The sequence below is a fragment of the Neoarius graeffei genome, chromosome 14, assembly GCF_027579695.1.
Source record: "Neoarius graeffei isolate fNeoGra1 chromosome 14, fNeoGra1.pri, whole genome shotgun sequence".
Taxonomy (NCBI): Eukaryota; Metazoa; Chordata; class Actinopteri; order Siluriformes; family Ariidae; genus Neoarius; species Neoarius graeffei.
Window position 1 is genome coordinate 27,122,323 of NC_083582.1, and position 17,616 is coordinate 27,139,938.

A 17,616-nucleotide genomic window follows, 5' to 3' on the forward strand; every position below is an offset into this window, starting at 1 on the left:
TGAAGTGTGCTCAAAGTCCCATGCATGAGCGAATGCTCGGAACTCCTGTGAACTGTAACAAGGTCCATTGTCGCTGACCACACACTGGGGTATTCCAAGCCTAGCAAACCTGGCTTTCAGCTTTTGGATGACAGTTGAAGATGTGGGGCTAGTGATCTTTTCTACCTCAGAGTATCTGCTGTAGTAGTCAACTACCACTATATAGTCAGTGTTGTTCCTTGTGAACAGGTCTGTAGCTATTATCTGCCAGGGACATTTGGGAATCAGGTGTGAGAGCATTGGCTCCTTCTGGGTAGAGTTGCGTCGTTCAAGGCAGATGCTGCATGATCCTACTAGTGCCTCTATCTGCTTACCCATTCCAGGCCAGAATAACACATCTCTCACTCATTGTTTACACTTTTCCATCACTAAATGTCCTGAATGTATGTCTGTGAGCATTTTGGCCCTGAGTGTGTGTGGAATGATGATTTTCTCACTTTTTAGCAGGATACCCCCTGTCTCTGAGATCTTGTCTCGATGATTCCAATACTCTGTGATAGCAGGTGGGCAGTTTTTTTTCTTGACTCGGGCCATCCTGACAAGTTGACCTGTCTCAGCACTGAGAGCTGATCATCTTGGGTTGTTGCAGCTCAGCTCTCTTCCATTTTTCAGTCACTCATCAGGCCACTGCTGATCACGGTGTGTTTGTGAGTCCATACCTTCACTCAGTGACATGTCTGAGCATTCAATTGGCTTTCTCGACAGAGTGTCCGTGACTGGGATCTGTTTTCCAGGCTTGTGTATAATGTTGATGTCATACCACTGTAGCTGCAGTATCATCCATTGCAGCCTGGGCAGTGCAGCTGCCAGTGGCTTTTGCATGATTGCCTCTAGTGGCTTGTGGTCCGAATCGACTATCACCTGTTGACCATACAGGTACTGATGGAACCTTTTACATCCATAAAGCACTGCATAGAGTTCCTTCTCGATTTGTGCATAGTTCTTTGCAGTCTCATTTAGTGCCTTGGAGGCGTATGTGACTGGTTTCTCTTCCTGGAGTAAGACTGCTCCTAAGCCACATTTAGATGTGTCAACCTGTAGTTTCACTTCTTTGGTGTGGTCAAAGTAAGTGAGGACTGGTCCCAGCTCCTGTGTGAGGAGGTCTTTCACTTGCTGGAATGTGATGTTGAGGTTTGAGTCTCACACAAACTCAGTGTCCTCTTTCAACAGCTGTCAGAGTGGGTCAGTGGTCTCTGAAAGCTTGGGGGCAAATCTGGAGAGGTAAGTGACCATGCCCAATATGGTCTCCAGCTCTGCTTTGTTGCATGGGGGAGCCATTTCTTTTATGGCCTTGAGCTTGTTGGGGTCAGGTGTGATGCCTTCTTGTGTCAGCTTATACCCAAAATAGCTCACCTCCAGTACACAGATGATGCGTTTGTCTTTGTTCAATTTAATGCCTCTCTCTTGTTCTCTCCAGCATGGCCCATAGGTTGGCATCGTGCTCCTGTTTAGTGTGGCTGTACACAAGGATGTTGTCCACAATGGCGGCAACACCTGCCAGTCCCTCATATGCCTCATCCACTCTTCTCTGGAACTTGTTTTGGGCTGAAATTATCCCAAAGGGCAGCCTCTTGAACCGGTATCTTCCATAGATAGTGTTAAAAGTGGTTAGCATGTATGACTCATGGCTGAGCTTTATTGCCCAATACCCAGACCTGGCATCTAAGATGCTGAAGAACTGGGCACTGGCTAGTCTAGGCATGATGTCATCCAGAGTGGAAAGTAGGTAGTGAGGTCTCTGAATGGCTTTGTTCAGCAGGCAGGGGTCTAAGCACACTCTCAGCTTACCTGTCTTTGGCTTTTCTACCACTACAATGCATTAACCCACTCAGTAGGTTCTGTAACTTTCTAAAGAATGTCCATTTTTTCCATTTTGTTCAATTCATCTTTGAGGCGGCTGCGCAGGGCGACTGGGATGCAGCGAGGTGGACACACCACTGGTGTTATGGAGGGTTTGAGATGAAAGGTACAGTCCCCAGGAAACAGTCCAATGCCTTCGAACATGTTGGCAAACTCCTCTATGATGCTGGTGTTTGGCTGTGCATTGACCATGTGTACCAGCTTGACCATGTTCAAATCGAGACATGCTCGCAGGCCCAAAACAGGAGGTACATTTTTTACACATACTATGTCAAAGTCCAGCTTAATTATTTTTCCTTTGAACCTGCATGTGAGCCTGCAGGAGCCTTCCATTGTGAGCCTCTGTCCACCATATCCCAAAATGTTTCAGTCTGGTGGGCTCAGCACAATGTTCCCGAATAGCTTATGGAATTTATCGGTTGGGATTATGTTGGCCTGGGCACCTCTGTCTATCTTAAACTTTAATTTGTGCCTCATTTTCCCTAATTCTACCTCTGCAAAAGCCTGTTCTCTAACTATGTTTTCGTGCAGTTTTGTCTCATCTCATTATCTCTAGCCGCTTTATCCTGTTCTACAGGGTCGCAGGCAAGCTGGAGCCTATCCCAGCTGACTATGGGCGAAAGGCGGGGTACACCCTGGACAAGTCGCCAGGTCATCACAGGGCTGACACATAGACATGGACAACCATTCACACTCACATTCACACCTACGGTCAATTTAGAGTCACCAGTTAGCCTAACCTGCATGTCTTTGGACTGTGGGGGAAACCGGAGCACCCGGAGGAAACCCACGCAGACACGGGGAGAACATGCAAACTCCGCACAGAAAGGCCCTCGCCGGCCACGGGGCTCGAACCTGGACCGTCTTGCTGTGAGGCGACAGCGCTAACCACTACACCACCGTGCCGCCCCGTGCAGTTTTGTGATCGTGTCAATAAACAGTTCATCTTGTGACTGCTCTGCACTTTCTGAAATAGAATGCACTGTCTTTGGCTTATATTTTGTCTTGTGCTGTTGTGTTTGAGTCCTGCACATCTTAGCAAAATGATTTGGTTTCTTACATTGGTTGCAGAAACGTCCTTTTGCTGGGCAGTCCTCTGTGCGTCCATGTTCTCCCCTGCATGCTCCACATTCTTTGTTCCATGTAGCGTTTTTACTGTCTGTACTGCTTGTTGTACGTCCGTGGCGTGTTTGCTCTGTTCTGAATGGTTTTCTGCTAACTGCATGAGCAGACTGATTAGCAGAGCTTGCTGTGGGGCTAATAATAGTCTTTAGCTGCTGTTGAGACAGCTCATATGTCCGTGCAACATCGATAGCATTCTCTAACATCAAACCTGGACCGTGACAAAGTAGCTTCTCACACACTATCAGGGAATTTGTGCCAAAAACAATTCTATCTCTTATCATTTCATCACTGTTAGGAAAATTACAGTCCTTAACTAGCAGCCTTAGCTCTGTTGCAAACTGGTCAAAGCTTTCGTTTTCCCCCTGTGTTTTCTGATTAAATTTGTACCGCACAAAAATGAGGTTTGCTTTGGGTTTTACATACGCTTCAAACTTATCATAATATGTCTTCAGAGCCTTTCTTTCACCTTCAGTGAGTGTCCAGCTGCTGCAGATATCCCTGCCTTTTTCGCCGATCCATAGTAGTAGATAGCTGCACTATTCCTCCTCCCCTTTGGAGTTCAGTGGTCTGGAGAACATCAGTTCAACGTGCTGGCGAAATTTCATCCATGCGTTGGGGAGGTTTGATGAATCCCAGTCCATCCGTGGCATGGGGACACCTGTGTGCTCCATCTTCCGTCGTCAGGTCGATGCTTAACACTAATCTGACACCATGTAATATTCTCTGTTAATGACATTAAAGTGTCTTAAACTAAACAGAAAACCAGCAGGCTCATTCCAGCTTATCTAGGCACTGCCATCTTTATTCTGTACATGTACCACATGGTGGTGCTCCTGATAGATGTCATCAATGAAAACATTTGCAGGATATTACAACCTCCATTTGTTTTTGTTTTTTTTGTTTGTTCGCCTTTTCCCAACATAACTAAAAAAAGTAGTGAATGGATTTGGATGAAATTTTGAGTAAAGGTGGGCCATGGGCCAAGGCACAATTGATTAAATTTTGATGCAAATCTGAATATGTGGCTAAGTGGAGGTATGAGCTCTACCGAGTGCCTTCTAGTTCTATCTGAATGATTCCACACAGTTTTGTGCATAATTTTATATGATAAACAGCCCATCAGACTTTTTCATGCAGTTGAAGTTATCTGGTGCTATAAGGTTTTACCAGATGATCCAGTGTGATGGATGAGGCAGTACTTCAACATTACAGATCCATAATTACATAAAAGTTTCTGTTCCTGGTTGTTGTTCTTTATACAAAAAAAAGTTCTTCAGTACTTCCATTTGCCAGCACTGCCCTTGGTGTCAGCTGAATCTGCTGGATGTTTGTTTGGCATTCTTTGCCCCTCAGGTCTATTGTCCATTAAGATATAAACAACTTTTGGGCTTTTCCACACCATTTTCTGGCCCAACTTATTCAGATTTGATAAATGTTTTTCTGTTTACAGTTTGTACATCATATTTGTACATCATCCAAAAAATAGTTTATTAGTTGATGCCATCCAGGACTTACTGAAGAATTAATTTGTTAAACTATTTCTTTTTAGTAGTATTTTTCTTCTCTGCATTGAAATATAGTATGATTTCAATCCTCTTACTAAGGCTCACAATGTAAAACACTCATATTTCTTAAATTCTGCCACATATACACCTGCTTTGGCCAGTCAATTTAGCAAATACATGGAATAGCTGGACTACCTCTGAGAACAAAACCCATGTTCCCCTATCTATTTCACATGATCTTACATCAATAACTTACAATTAATTCCTGTTACTGATTGCTGCTTGCTGATTGTTGGTACGTTAACAGAATATTACACGAGGTGTTATTATATTATTTGTTCAGTTGGCACTAGAACTTTCTTGTCTAGAAGTTCAGCACTTCTCGTACCTGACTTTTGCACTTGCACATCACTCTGGATAAGAGCGTCTGCTAAATGCCTGTAATGTAATGTAATGTAATGTTACTTTGAAACAGGCTTAAAGGCCCGGTCACACAGCGCTTTACGGCTTTATCACGGCCAAAACCCGTCAAAAAGTGCTCTCCCGTGAAGCAGACGATATTGTTCGTGTTGATGTCGAAGTTAAGACGTGTTACAGTCGATATACAGACGTGACAGGACGCAGGGGAAAATCGGAACGGCGTCGGACGCGGCAAAAAGTTTTGGACTGCTCAAAACTTTAGACCGCGGACAACCACGGCCGGCACACGTGGTAAAGACGTGCAACACAGGTGAAAAACACGTGATAATCAGTGTCCCGGCCGTTATTAAAACTTGGGGAGACGTGGTAAGACGCGAAAGTTTGGCGGTCTATCACGGGCAGAGCACGGTCATCGGACGGGTGTTACGCGTTGGTATCACGGGATATAGCGTGTGTTTAGCGGCTTATCACTGAGAAATGGATTTTTCCGCGTACATAGCACTGTCTAAGCCCGTTAAACGACGTCTCAAACAAGTTCTAAATTCGATTGATCACTGTCTAATCACTTCTGCATCACTTCTGATTTGCGGCATGTAAATACCGTAATTTTCTGAGACCTCGGCACTTGCAGTCTAGATGTCAAGGGGTGAACATGAACCCTCAACGCTGTGATGTCCTCATCTTAATGCTCCAGCACCAACAGAACCAACTGATACAGGCTCAACATATCCTACCGCTTTTATATGCGCAGCAAGCCGCTCTTCCAACGACGCTGAGCCGCGGTTACCCGTGATTTGGCAGTGCTATGGCAGTGAAACAGCCGCCGATGGCCATACCCCGTACAAAGCACGGCAAAGCCAAAATTGACCAAAAATTACCACTTACGACCACGTCCACCAGATTTTTGTATCTTTTTGTACATGATATAGACGCGGAGTGCTGTGTGACCGGGCCTTAAGATATTTGCACAAGCATACATACAAATTCAATGCTTGTATGATTTATATCCAGCCATTATTTCACAGGCATGTTAATGAATTATTGTTATCCTTTGATTTACCACAAGCACACAAGCTATTTGTGAGCACTTTTCCCACTGTGAGTTTCTGCATCTTCTTCAAAATTCATGTACAATATTTTCTATACTGGAAAAGTATTTAATAGTATGTCTAATTTGATGGCTTATCCAGTATACTTTTCTAAAGGAGAAATTACATGTCCAATGCTCACTTAAGCATCCTTTAGCTGTGGCCTATTCATCATGATGAATGAATTCATCATTCAAATTTTATCTATTTAAACTATTTAATTTTTTGGATGTCATCAATTTTGCATAAATTCAGGACATACATTTAAGGGTAGCATTTTCTCTTGAATATTGCAGTCAGAGACTGATAAAGTATATGCTCAATTGTCTTTAGGCCACAGCCTCTGTCTTCTTCCCCAACTCCATCTCTACTTAAGTCCTCTTCTTCTTCTTCTTGTCTTTTGGCTGTTCCTCTTAGGGGTCGCAACAGGGGTTAATGTCCCTCCATCTCCTCCTGTCCTCCGTATCTTTTTGTGGAGCACCAACCATCCTCATGTCCTCCTTCACCACATCCATAAATCTCATCTTTGGTCTTCCTTTTTTCTTTCTACCTGGCAACTCCGTCTCCAGCATTCTTTTCCCCATATGTCCTGGATCTTTCTTCTGTATATGTCCAAACCATATCAATCTTGCCTCTCTCACTTTGTGTCCAAGCCTTCCTACATGTGCTGTCCCTCTAATATTTTCATTTCTAATCCTGTACAACTTTGTCACTCCCAATGAAAATCTCAGCATCTTCAGCTCTGGTCCCTCCAGTTCAGCCTCCTGTCTTTTTATCAATGCCACAGTCTCCAAACCATACAACATAGCTGGTCTTACTACTATCTTGTATACTTTCCCTTTCACTCTTGCCGGTACCCTTCTGTCACAAATCACTCCTGATACTCTCCTCCATCCAGTCCAACCTCCTTGCACTCTCTTATTCATTTCTCTTCTGCACTCACCAGTTGAGCCCGGATATTTGAACTCATCTGCTTTGACAATCTCTATTCCTTGTATATTCCGATATTATTCCACTGTCCTCACTCTCATTCATGCACATCTACTCCTTCTTACTTCTACTGACTTTCATTCCCTTTCTCTCTTGTGCATACATTCATGGCTTCAAGTTTTCTTCCTCTTGCTCCCTGTTCTCACTACAGATCACAATATAATCTGCAAACATGATTGTGCATGGGGCCTCTTGCCTGATGTCATCTGTCAACCTGTCCATTATCATTAAAAATAAGAAAGGGCTTAGGGCTGAGCCCTGGTGCAATCCAAAATCCACCTTAAATGCCTCCGTCATTCCCACTGCACATCTCACTGCTTTCACTCTGTCCTTATACATATCCTGCACCAATCTCACATACTTCTATACCACTCCTGATTTCCTCATGCAGTAGCACAACTCCTCTCTTGGCACCCTATCATATGCCTTCTCTAACCATCTGGGGTCTGAGGGTACTTTCTGGCACTAATGATTTTGGCATGCTCTGATGTTGTCAATTTCAACAAATCTAAGCAGTATTTTCAAAGTCATATGACTTTTTTTATATTCAGCACAAGTTCAGCTACAATAATATCAATGTAGTATGGATGTCATGATTATACTTTTATAAAAAAAAATAACAGCGAAATGAAGATGTAAAAAGCATTTTTCGAACTGTGTTGGAATGTATGAAAAAAACATTACTTTATCCATTGTGACAAACCATTTTGATCACTTGAGGTGATTCTGTTCAGTCTTAGGAATGTATCAAGCACAAAAACTTAAATCTGGTCCATTGATTTGGACAATTAACTGGCCATCAAAAATTTATGTCCTATTGTTTTGGGATAAAGGGTTGGCAGTGGGAGGGGTATTCAATGAGAAGAGTAAAAAATTTCATTCCATTCAATGAGAAGAGTGACTACCCATCCCACTGTTATCTCTTAAGCCCATCAGGTCAAGTGATCAAAACGGTTCATCACAATGGGTAAGGTAATGCTTTTTTCACACATTCCAACACAGTTCTAAAACTGTTTTTTACATGTTCATTTGTCTGTTATTTTTTAAAGTACAATCATGATATACAGTGTAAATGAGTACACCCCCTTTGAAAAGTAACATTTTAAACAATATCTCAATGAACACAAACAATTTCCAAAATGTTGACAAGACAAAATGTAATATAAAATCTGTTTAACTTGTAACAGGAAAGTAAGGTTAATAATATAACTTAGATGACACTTTTTTTACAGTTTTACTCAAATTTGGGTGGTGCAAAAATGAGTACACCCTACAACAAAAACTACTGCATCTAGTACTTTGTATGGCCTCCATGATTTTTAATGACAGCACCAAGTCTTCTAGGCATGGAATGAACAAGTTGGTGAAATTTTGCAACATCAATCTTTTTCCATTCTTCAACAATGGCCTCTTTTAGTGACTGGATGCTAGATGGAGAGTGATGCTCAACTTGTCTCTTCAGAATTCTCCAAAGAAAATAATTTCTTTACACCACAAAGGTGAAGGCTACAAGATGATCAGCAAAGCTTTAGTTATCAGTCAGAATACTGTCACAAAAGTGGTACAAAAATTTAAGAAAAATGGAACTGCAACCATCTCACAGAGACGTCCAGGTCATCCACGGAAGTTAACACCTCAACAGGAGCGTCTTCTGATCAGAAGGGTTGAAGAAAATCGGCGTGCAACTTCACTGCAGTTATCTAAAGAAGTAGAAAGCCAAACTGGTGTGACTATTTCCTGTGACAAAATATGGTGTACACTGCAGAGGAATGGCATGCATGGATGCCGTCCATGAAAGAAGCCTCTCCTAAAGCCCAGGCACAAAAAAGTCTGCCTAGAGTTTGCCAGGGTCCATGCTGACAAAGATGAAGACTACTGGGACTCTATACTCTGGAGTGATGAGACCAAGATAAATGTTTTTGGAACTGATGGCTTCAAAACTGTATGGCATCACAAAGGTGAGGAATACAAAGAAAAATGCATGGTGCCTACAGTGAAACATGGTGGTGACAGTGTCCTTATGTGGGGCTGCATGAGTGCTGCTGGTGTTGGGGAGCTACATTTCATTGATGGCATCATGAATTCACAGATGTATTGCTCTATACTCTGTGCCCTTGGTTGTTGTGGACTTTTCCAGCATGACTAAACACACATCTAAGTCCACTGTTGGATTTCTGAAGAAGAACAGGGTGAAAGTGATTCAGTGGCCAAGTATGTCTCCTGATCTGAACCCAATCGAACACCTACAGTATGGGGAATTCTGAAGAGGTAAGTTGAGCATCACTCTCCATCCAGCATCCAGTCACTAAAAGAGGTCATTGTTGAAGAATGGAAAAAGATCGATGTTGCAAAATGTTGCCAACTTGTTCATTCCATGCCTAGAAGACTTGGTGCCATCATTAAAAATCATGGAGGCCATACAAAGTACTAGATGTAGTAGTTTTTGTTGTGGGGTGTACTCATTTTTGCACCACCCTAATTTGAGTAAAACTGAAAAATGTGTAATCTAAGTTATATTATTAACCTTACTTTTTCCCGTTATAAGTTAAACAGATGTTATATTAAACTTTGTCTTGTCAACATTTTGGAAATTGTTTGTGTTCATTGAGATATTGTTTAAAATGTTACTTTTCAAAGGGAGTGTACTCATTTACACTGAGCACTGTACATACTTTATAGATATTATTGTAGCTGAACTTGTGCTGAATACAAAAAAGTCATATGACTGAAAATACTGCCTAAAATTGTTGAAATTGACAACATCAGAACATGCCAAAATCATTAGCGTGCCAGAAAAAGACAAAAAGAGAGCAAACAAGTGGCAGTGTGTGTTTTATATACTCAAGAAGCATGCAAAGATTATGCACTACAGCGCACACATGTCAACCGATATGCTCATAAGAGATCTCATCTCATTATCTCTAGCCATTTTACCCTGTTCTACAGGGTCGCAGGCAAGCTGGAGCCTATCCCAGCTGACTACGGGCGAAAGGCGGGGTACACCCTGGACAAGTCGCCAGGTCATCACAGGGCTGACACATAGACACAGACAACCATTCACACTCACATTCACACCTACGGTCAATTTAGAGTCACCAGTTAACCTAACCTGCATGTCTTTGGACTATGGGGGAAACCGGAGCACCCAGAGGAAACCCACATGGACACGGGGAGAACATGCAAACTCCACACAGAAAGGCCCTCGCCGGCCACGGGGCTCGAACCCGGACCTTCTTGCTGTGAGGCGACGGCGCTAACCACTACACCACCGTGCCGCCCCCTCATGGGTGATAGAAGAAATATTTACACTTACTCGAGTTGATCTTCGGCTGGATCGAGTTGAAGTTCAAAATGACACTGCTCATCAATAGTGTCACAATTCTCAAGATTGAATTCAATTGCTGTCCTGAATCATGAATTGAATCATGAATTGAATCACTGTCCTGAAATTGAATTGCTGCCCTGAATCATCCGATGCGTCTCCTGAGCATCAAATCACCATGCCATCTCACGACAAGTTTTTCCTCCAAACAGGTAGTCTAAACAATGGCTGACATATTTTATCCTGTTTACAGTGGCCGTTCTCACAGCAAAAGAGAAACCAATTGAAACCAAAACAGTGAAAGTGATTACCATACCTTGACCATGTGAATAGTCTTTTATGAATGCATAAGTGGGCACTCAGTGCTCCAACTCAAGTGACAAGTTTTATGTTTCTTCTAATTTAGATAATTTTAAAAACATATTACTTGGCAGTGGTCACATAGGAAAGTGTAAAGTATAATGTTTCTGTCAATATGTTTATCATGCTTGTATGATAAAAACTTGCAAAGATATTTATCTAAATACATGACCTACTCACTCTAAACCTGCCGAGTTTGTCAGCAAAGCTCTCAACCCCAGGGGGCTAAATCCACAAAAACACAATGCAGCTCCTTCTGGCCTTCTCAATACTTTTCCATCAACATTCTCAGGGCAAATATTGCATCTGTAGTACTCTTTCCAGGCATGAAACCACATTGCTGCTCACATATTTCCAACTCTCCTCTTTGCCCAGCTTCCACTACTGTTTCTCATAACTTCATGCTGTGGCTGGCCAACTTTTTTTTGCCTCTATAGTTACTGCAGAACTGAACATCGCCCTTGTTTGTGAATATTGGTACCAGTATACCATACGACTTCTCCACTACTCAGGCATCCTCCCACTTTCCAAGATCTTGTTAAACAATCTGTTCAAAAAGTCAATTGCCATCTCTCCTAAGCATCTCCATGCCTTCACTGGTATATCATCTGGGCTGACTGCCTTACCACTTTTCATTCTCTTCATAGCTCTCTTTACTTCCTCCTTTCTAATCTGCTGTACTTCCTGATTCACTAACTCCACCTTGGCCAACCTTCTCTCGCTTTTATTTTCTTTATTCATCAGCTTCTCAAAATACTCCATCCACCTTCTCAACACACTTTCTTCACTTGTCAGCACATTTCCATCTGCATCCTTTATCAGCCTAATCTGCTGCACATCCTTCCTGGCTTGATCTTGTTGTCTTGCTAATAGGTATAGGTCCTTTTCTCTATCCTTAGTTTCTAACCTTTCATAAAGTTCATTATATGCCTTTTCCTTTGCCACTGCTCTCTTTGCTTTTCTTCACATCTCCTTGTATTCTTGTCTGGACTTCCTCATCCCACCACCAAGTCTTCTTGTCTTCCTTTCTTTGTCCTGATGTCACTCCTAGCTGTTTCCCTCACCAATTTTGCCATAGCTGTCCAATCATCTAATCCCTCTTCACCCAATGTCTGTTTCACCATATCCCTAAATTCTGACTTACAGTCTTCCTCCTTCAAATTCCACCATCTGGTTTTTGGTTTAGCTTTCTCTTTCTTCCTCTTTTTTACCTCCAAGATCATCCTCCCAACCACCATCCGATGCTGCTTAGCTACGCTCTCCCCTGCTATCACTTTGCATTCTCCAATCTCCTTCAGACTGCATCTCCGACATAAAATATCGTCCACCTGAGAACACTTTCCTCCACTCTTATACATATGTTACTCCATGCTCTTCTTTCTTCTTCAAGTATGTATTCACCACAGCCATTTCCATCCTCTTTGTGAAATCCACCTCCATCTCTACTTAAGTATGGCTCAAAAAGGTGGCCAAGTGTCTGAAGACATTTACAGGACATGTAATCTATTTGACTCATTGGTCACAAGTTATCTGCCATGTTCAAAAACTATCAAGTAGCTTGCTAAATAAAAACATCATGGAAATTGTCTTTTTCTGCATCACTGATCACCCAAATATCAATCATTTTCTCTCTTTTATTGTCTCTAATTCAGGAAACCCTGACTACACAAACAACATATCATGCAGCATCTAGACACTAATGACTGAGAGAGATTTTAAAAGTACCGTACATAAAATGTAAAATAAATATAACTGAAACTCACAACCATGTGTTGTCAGAAAATGATTTGCCATATACACTCACCAGCCACTTTATTGGGTACACTCATACACCAGCTGTTTTATGCAGTAATCTAGTCAGCCAATCCCTTGACAGCAGCATAATGCATAAAATCATGCAGCTAGAAATCAAGAGCTTCAGTTAATGATCACCTCAAACATCAGAATGGGAAAAATTGTGATCTCTGTGACTTTCACTGTGGCATGGGTATTGGTGGCAGATGGACTGGTTTGAATATTTCAGAAACTGCTGATCTCAGGTTTTCACACACAACAGTCTCTAGAGTTTACACAGAATAGTGCAAAAAAAAAAACCTTGAGTGAGCAACAGTTCTGTGGGTGGAAACACCTTGTTGATAATAAGAGAGGTCAGAGGAAAATGTCCAGATTGGTTTGAGCTGCCAAGAATGATATAGCAACTCATAGCAACTCTTTACAACTGTGATGAGCAGAAAAGCACCTGTGCATGCAACAGCAGAAGACCACATTGGGTTCCACTCCTCCAGCCAAGAACAGGAATCTTAGAATCCAGAACAAGTTCCTATTAAGGTGGCCAGTGAGTGTAATATACACATGAAAAATTGTTTGATAAAAAGCTAATATTATTTTGCCTATTGGCTGTTTTGCTACTGCAGTCTTTAAATTTTCATGAGTTCTACAGTATAATTTATTGGTGCCTTTTGCCAAATGTTTGTTATAATGAGCTCATCTCATCTCATTATCTCTAGCCGCTTTATCCTGTTCTACAGGGTCGCAGGCAAGCTGGAGCCTATCCCAGCTGACTACGGGTGAAAGGTGGGATACACCCTGGACAATTCGCCAGGTCATCACAGGGCTGACACATAGACACAGACAACCATTCACACTCACATTTGCACCTACGGTCAATTTAGAGTCACCAGTTAACCTAACCTGCATGTCTTTGGACTGTGGGGGAAACCCTGAGGAAACCCACGCAGACACAGGGAGAACGTTATAATGAGCTGAGAAGAGTAATAGATTTTTCATTTTATTATTCAGGTTTATTACACATTACATATTACATATGTTTCAACAACATTATTCTTGATTTTAGACTTCTGTCTCTTTGGTGTTCCTTCTATCGTGAAGTATTAACATCATAACTAAGAGTTTTTGTCAGCCAAAATTGTGCCCATTTAAAGCTAATTTCTGGTTACCTTATGAGAATAATGACCTTTTTCAGCAATAGATATGAATAAACAGTAACACTTATGGATGTTTTGCACAGAAATACAATACATACAAATGTGGTTACCTACAGTGGTTGAGTGGCATTCTAAATGTATCTTCATGATTGTAATTTAAAACTCAGTCTCACAACCTAAACTAGTCACTTCTCTGAGACCTAGAACATTCAGGTCTCATCAAAATATGTTCACAAATATGTTGAGAAAAAGGGTAGCAGTCCTTTTCAAACTGAATATCATCCCTCTTCATAGTCAATATTGTAAATGGATTTTGGGCATCTGAACAGATTTAAACATGTTACTTATGGGTTAACCATTCCTGTACATTTTTTTGGGTCTCTCGAAATCAAGTACAGTGAAATTTCTGAGACTGAAGTATTGTGATCTTCTATCCTAATAAGAATGATCAATTTCAATAAGAACGGTCAATTTCTTCTATCCTTTATAGTAGTCATGGCTGGCCTACGCGGACCTTCGCCGGGCCGTCCTCCAGCGCGTGGGGCGCACGCCAGAACAACAGTGCCAGCGCTTCCGCGCGCTGGAGGACGGCTCGGCGAAGGTCCGCGTAGGCCAGCCGGCGGGGAGTTATAGCGCGGCCAGCTGAGCCTCTCCCGTCAGGAGGGGGAGGAGGCGCGCCGCGCGCTGCTCCATCGGCCACCCCGAGGCTTCGGCGACCTGCTCGAACAATGTGAGAAACGCCTCGGGGTCGTCCTGCGGGCCCATCTTGGTCACGGTGAGGGGAGACGGGCCCGCGGCCTGGGCGCTGGTGGACCCCGCCGACGCGAGGAGATGCCGGAACGCCTCGCAATCTTCCTGCTGGGCCAGCACCAGGGCTTCGAAGCGCCGCTCTTGCTCCTTTCGGAGCGTGACGAGCGCCTGGTGCTGGCTTTGCTGAGCCGTGGCGAGGGCGTGGACCAGGTCCGCGAACGGGGAGGATTCCATGGGGCTGCGAGGTTGGTGCTCCACCTTGTCCCCGGTTTTGGCACCACTCTAGAGCTCTCTGAAGTGTGGGTGGAGCACAGAGGACGGCAGGACAACGCTTCAGATGCAAATAGGCTTTTTATTGCCAGACTTTTCAGTATAACCGCCAGTTTTAATCTGATAGAGAAACACACACTGTGTTCTTGTCCCGGGATGAGCTCTTCTCTGCTCTCCTTAAATAGGGCGCGGTGACTGGGAAAACACACAACACAGGTTAATTACCGTCAGGTGTAATGATTCTGCCACTCACCTTCCCTGGCTCTGCCCTCCTGTCACAGACCGGCGCTTGACCACGCCCCCACTGCCACACCCATGTTTTAAGTGTTTCTATGTATCAGTCATTAATTGTACAAAATGATTTTCATACATTTATGTATTTGTCATATCTTTCTTTGTCACATGAAGTGTTGTCTTGATAACACATGTGGCACATAATTTTAGCAAATGGATGACAGAAGATTAATTGAAAGATTTATGCCACAGAGCTGCCTTTAACTAATAATTATCACTTATTACTGACGATTGTACGTTTACTAAGCAATACAATACAAAGCTCAATACTCCCAGCCTATAACATACTGAATATCAAGTTAAAATCAACCGCAATAAAAGGAAAATGATGAAAACTGGAATATCAATGGGTCTACTGTATCAGAAGGCCCACTGCATTTTGCGAGATCGCAAGCTGTCAAGTTGCTAGAATTCAATCTTTCTAGCTATACTTTCACCCCCTACAGCTATCAGTATTACACATAATCATAGATTAATCACACAGCATTCTAATTCAAGTGAAAATGGTCTTTAAAAATACACATAAGTAGTGATTTAGTCAGAGAAACCAACCAAAACAAGTCTTCAAGTCGCCGGTCTTCAATCTCGTCTTCGTTTCTGTCGTCGTCAGAACTGTCCTCATTTTCTTCTGAAGATGAGCGCTCAGGTTCAAATCTGTAAGGCTGGATACCACCAGGACATTCAGCTGTCAAAATCTCTACTTGTGGGCCATTTTCTTCTTCTGTATCGGTAAAATCAAAGCTAATTTCCTCAGCATCGCTCCTATTTTCTGGTGTGTCCGTCATTGCAACTGCACCGAGTGGTTACTGGTATGATGTCACGCAGCTGTTCCATTGACCGAGAGGGGGCGCTGCGAACGCGGAAAATTTCAAGTGATGGGCATGATCAAATAAGGACCGATTACAACCGCGGGAAGCTTTTGAAAAATCGACGGTCAATTTATTTCGAATCTCGAAAGCATTCTGGTGAAGAATAATGCGACTTTTATCGCCACTGCGTGACGCCTTTAAGTAGGGCAGCATTTTGAGTCTCTGTGATGATAATAATAATAATAATAATAATAATAATAAGTTCAACTTATATAGCGCCTTTCAAGAAACCCAAGGATGTCATTGACCATCCGTGTCCTGTCCTGCCAGCTGTCACTATGTTCAATTTCATCCAGGCCGCCCACTCTCCTGAGGCACAGAACATTTTGGAAACTCTTCTTGAAATTATCCGACAAAAATGCATAGAGAATGGGGTTGGCACAGCTGTTGGCGTATCCCAGTACCACGACGAAATCAAAGGTGCTTTTCAGCACTGGTGTAGGGATGAGTGTGCCAGTTACAGATGCTACATTAAACATGTAGAACGGTAGCCAGCAGAGCACAAACACAACCACCACAATGGATACCATGCGGGTCACTTTGCGCTCAGAGCGCTTTCGCTTGCTGGAGCAAACCCTCACACCTGAGGACTTCACCTTGATCACAATGAACAGGTAGCACAGGCAAATAACAATAAGCAGCAGAAAGAAGCCCAAGATAAATGTACAGAAGATGAATGCAGTTTCGTAGGTATTTTGAGGTTCTGGCCACAGCATAGTACACGTCCGTGCTTCATTCTTATTAGTGTTCAGACCACTGAAAATCATAATGGGCAAATTAACCAGCAGTGATACCCCCCACATTGCAAGGCTGATAGTTTTGGCTACTCGTGGCTTGCGCCATTTAGTGGACTTGATTGGATGTACCACTGCAAGATACCGGTCAATACTCATCACAGTCAGGAAGAAAATGCTGGTGAACTGGTTTAATGAGTCCATGGTTAGGACAATTTGGCAAATGGCAGCACCAAAAGGCCAGTGAATCAGTGCTAGCTGAATTGCAATAAAGGGCAAGCTAAGCATGCACAAGACATCAGCAACAGCCAGATTAAGGATATAGATGTTGGTGACAGTCTTCATCTTAGCGTACCGAAGGATTATATACTGTACATGACCAGTGCATTGCCACAGAGTCCAACAGCACACACCACAAAGTACACAAAGGTGATAACCACAGAATTTGTCTGATCAAAGGCATCATGAGAGATGTTTCGAGGATAATCATCTGAGTCAGACTCATTGAATGGAAAGAAGCTGTCATACAGAAGGGGCTCAAGAAAGGAATGGTTTGGGGAAGCAGGGAGTAATGTCCATGACTCCATTTTTACCATGTATCAGTTTGGAAGAGCTTTTTCATTTATGATATAGAAGTCCATACCATCTTGTCAAACCTGTAGGTTGGGGTAAGAAAAAAAAAAGATTAGTGAATAATAAAAATAAATTATCATGAAAACTTCTAACTGCCATTGGTTAACATTTAACAGGAGGGAATGATTGAGTACAGAATCTCAATTTAGCCAAACTGGGGGGAAAAAAATGCTGAATCATATGGGGGTTGGGAGGAATCGTCACTCTTGATTTGTTTGTTAGGACCTTTTTTTTAATAGCTTAATACCAAAAGCAATGTTTTACTTTGGACAGTTAATCAAAGGGAATTGTACTGTAACTCAGTCCAAAATTAGGATTAATCACTATTTAAAAAAAAAAAAAACTGTCCTGAATGATTAAATATTCAGGGCAGCTAGAGAGCCCATTTGAAAGTATATTTCTTCTCGGGTAA

General features: G+C 42.5%; 1 pseudogene; it reads right to left on the bottom strand.

Moving 5' to 3' along the window:
* Window positions 1-651: 651 nt before the first annotated feature.
* Window positions 652-17,158, bottom strand: LOC132897571 (somatostatin receptor type 2-like; annotated as a pseudogene).
* Window positions 17,159-17,616: the final 458 nt, after the last annotated feature.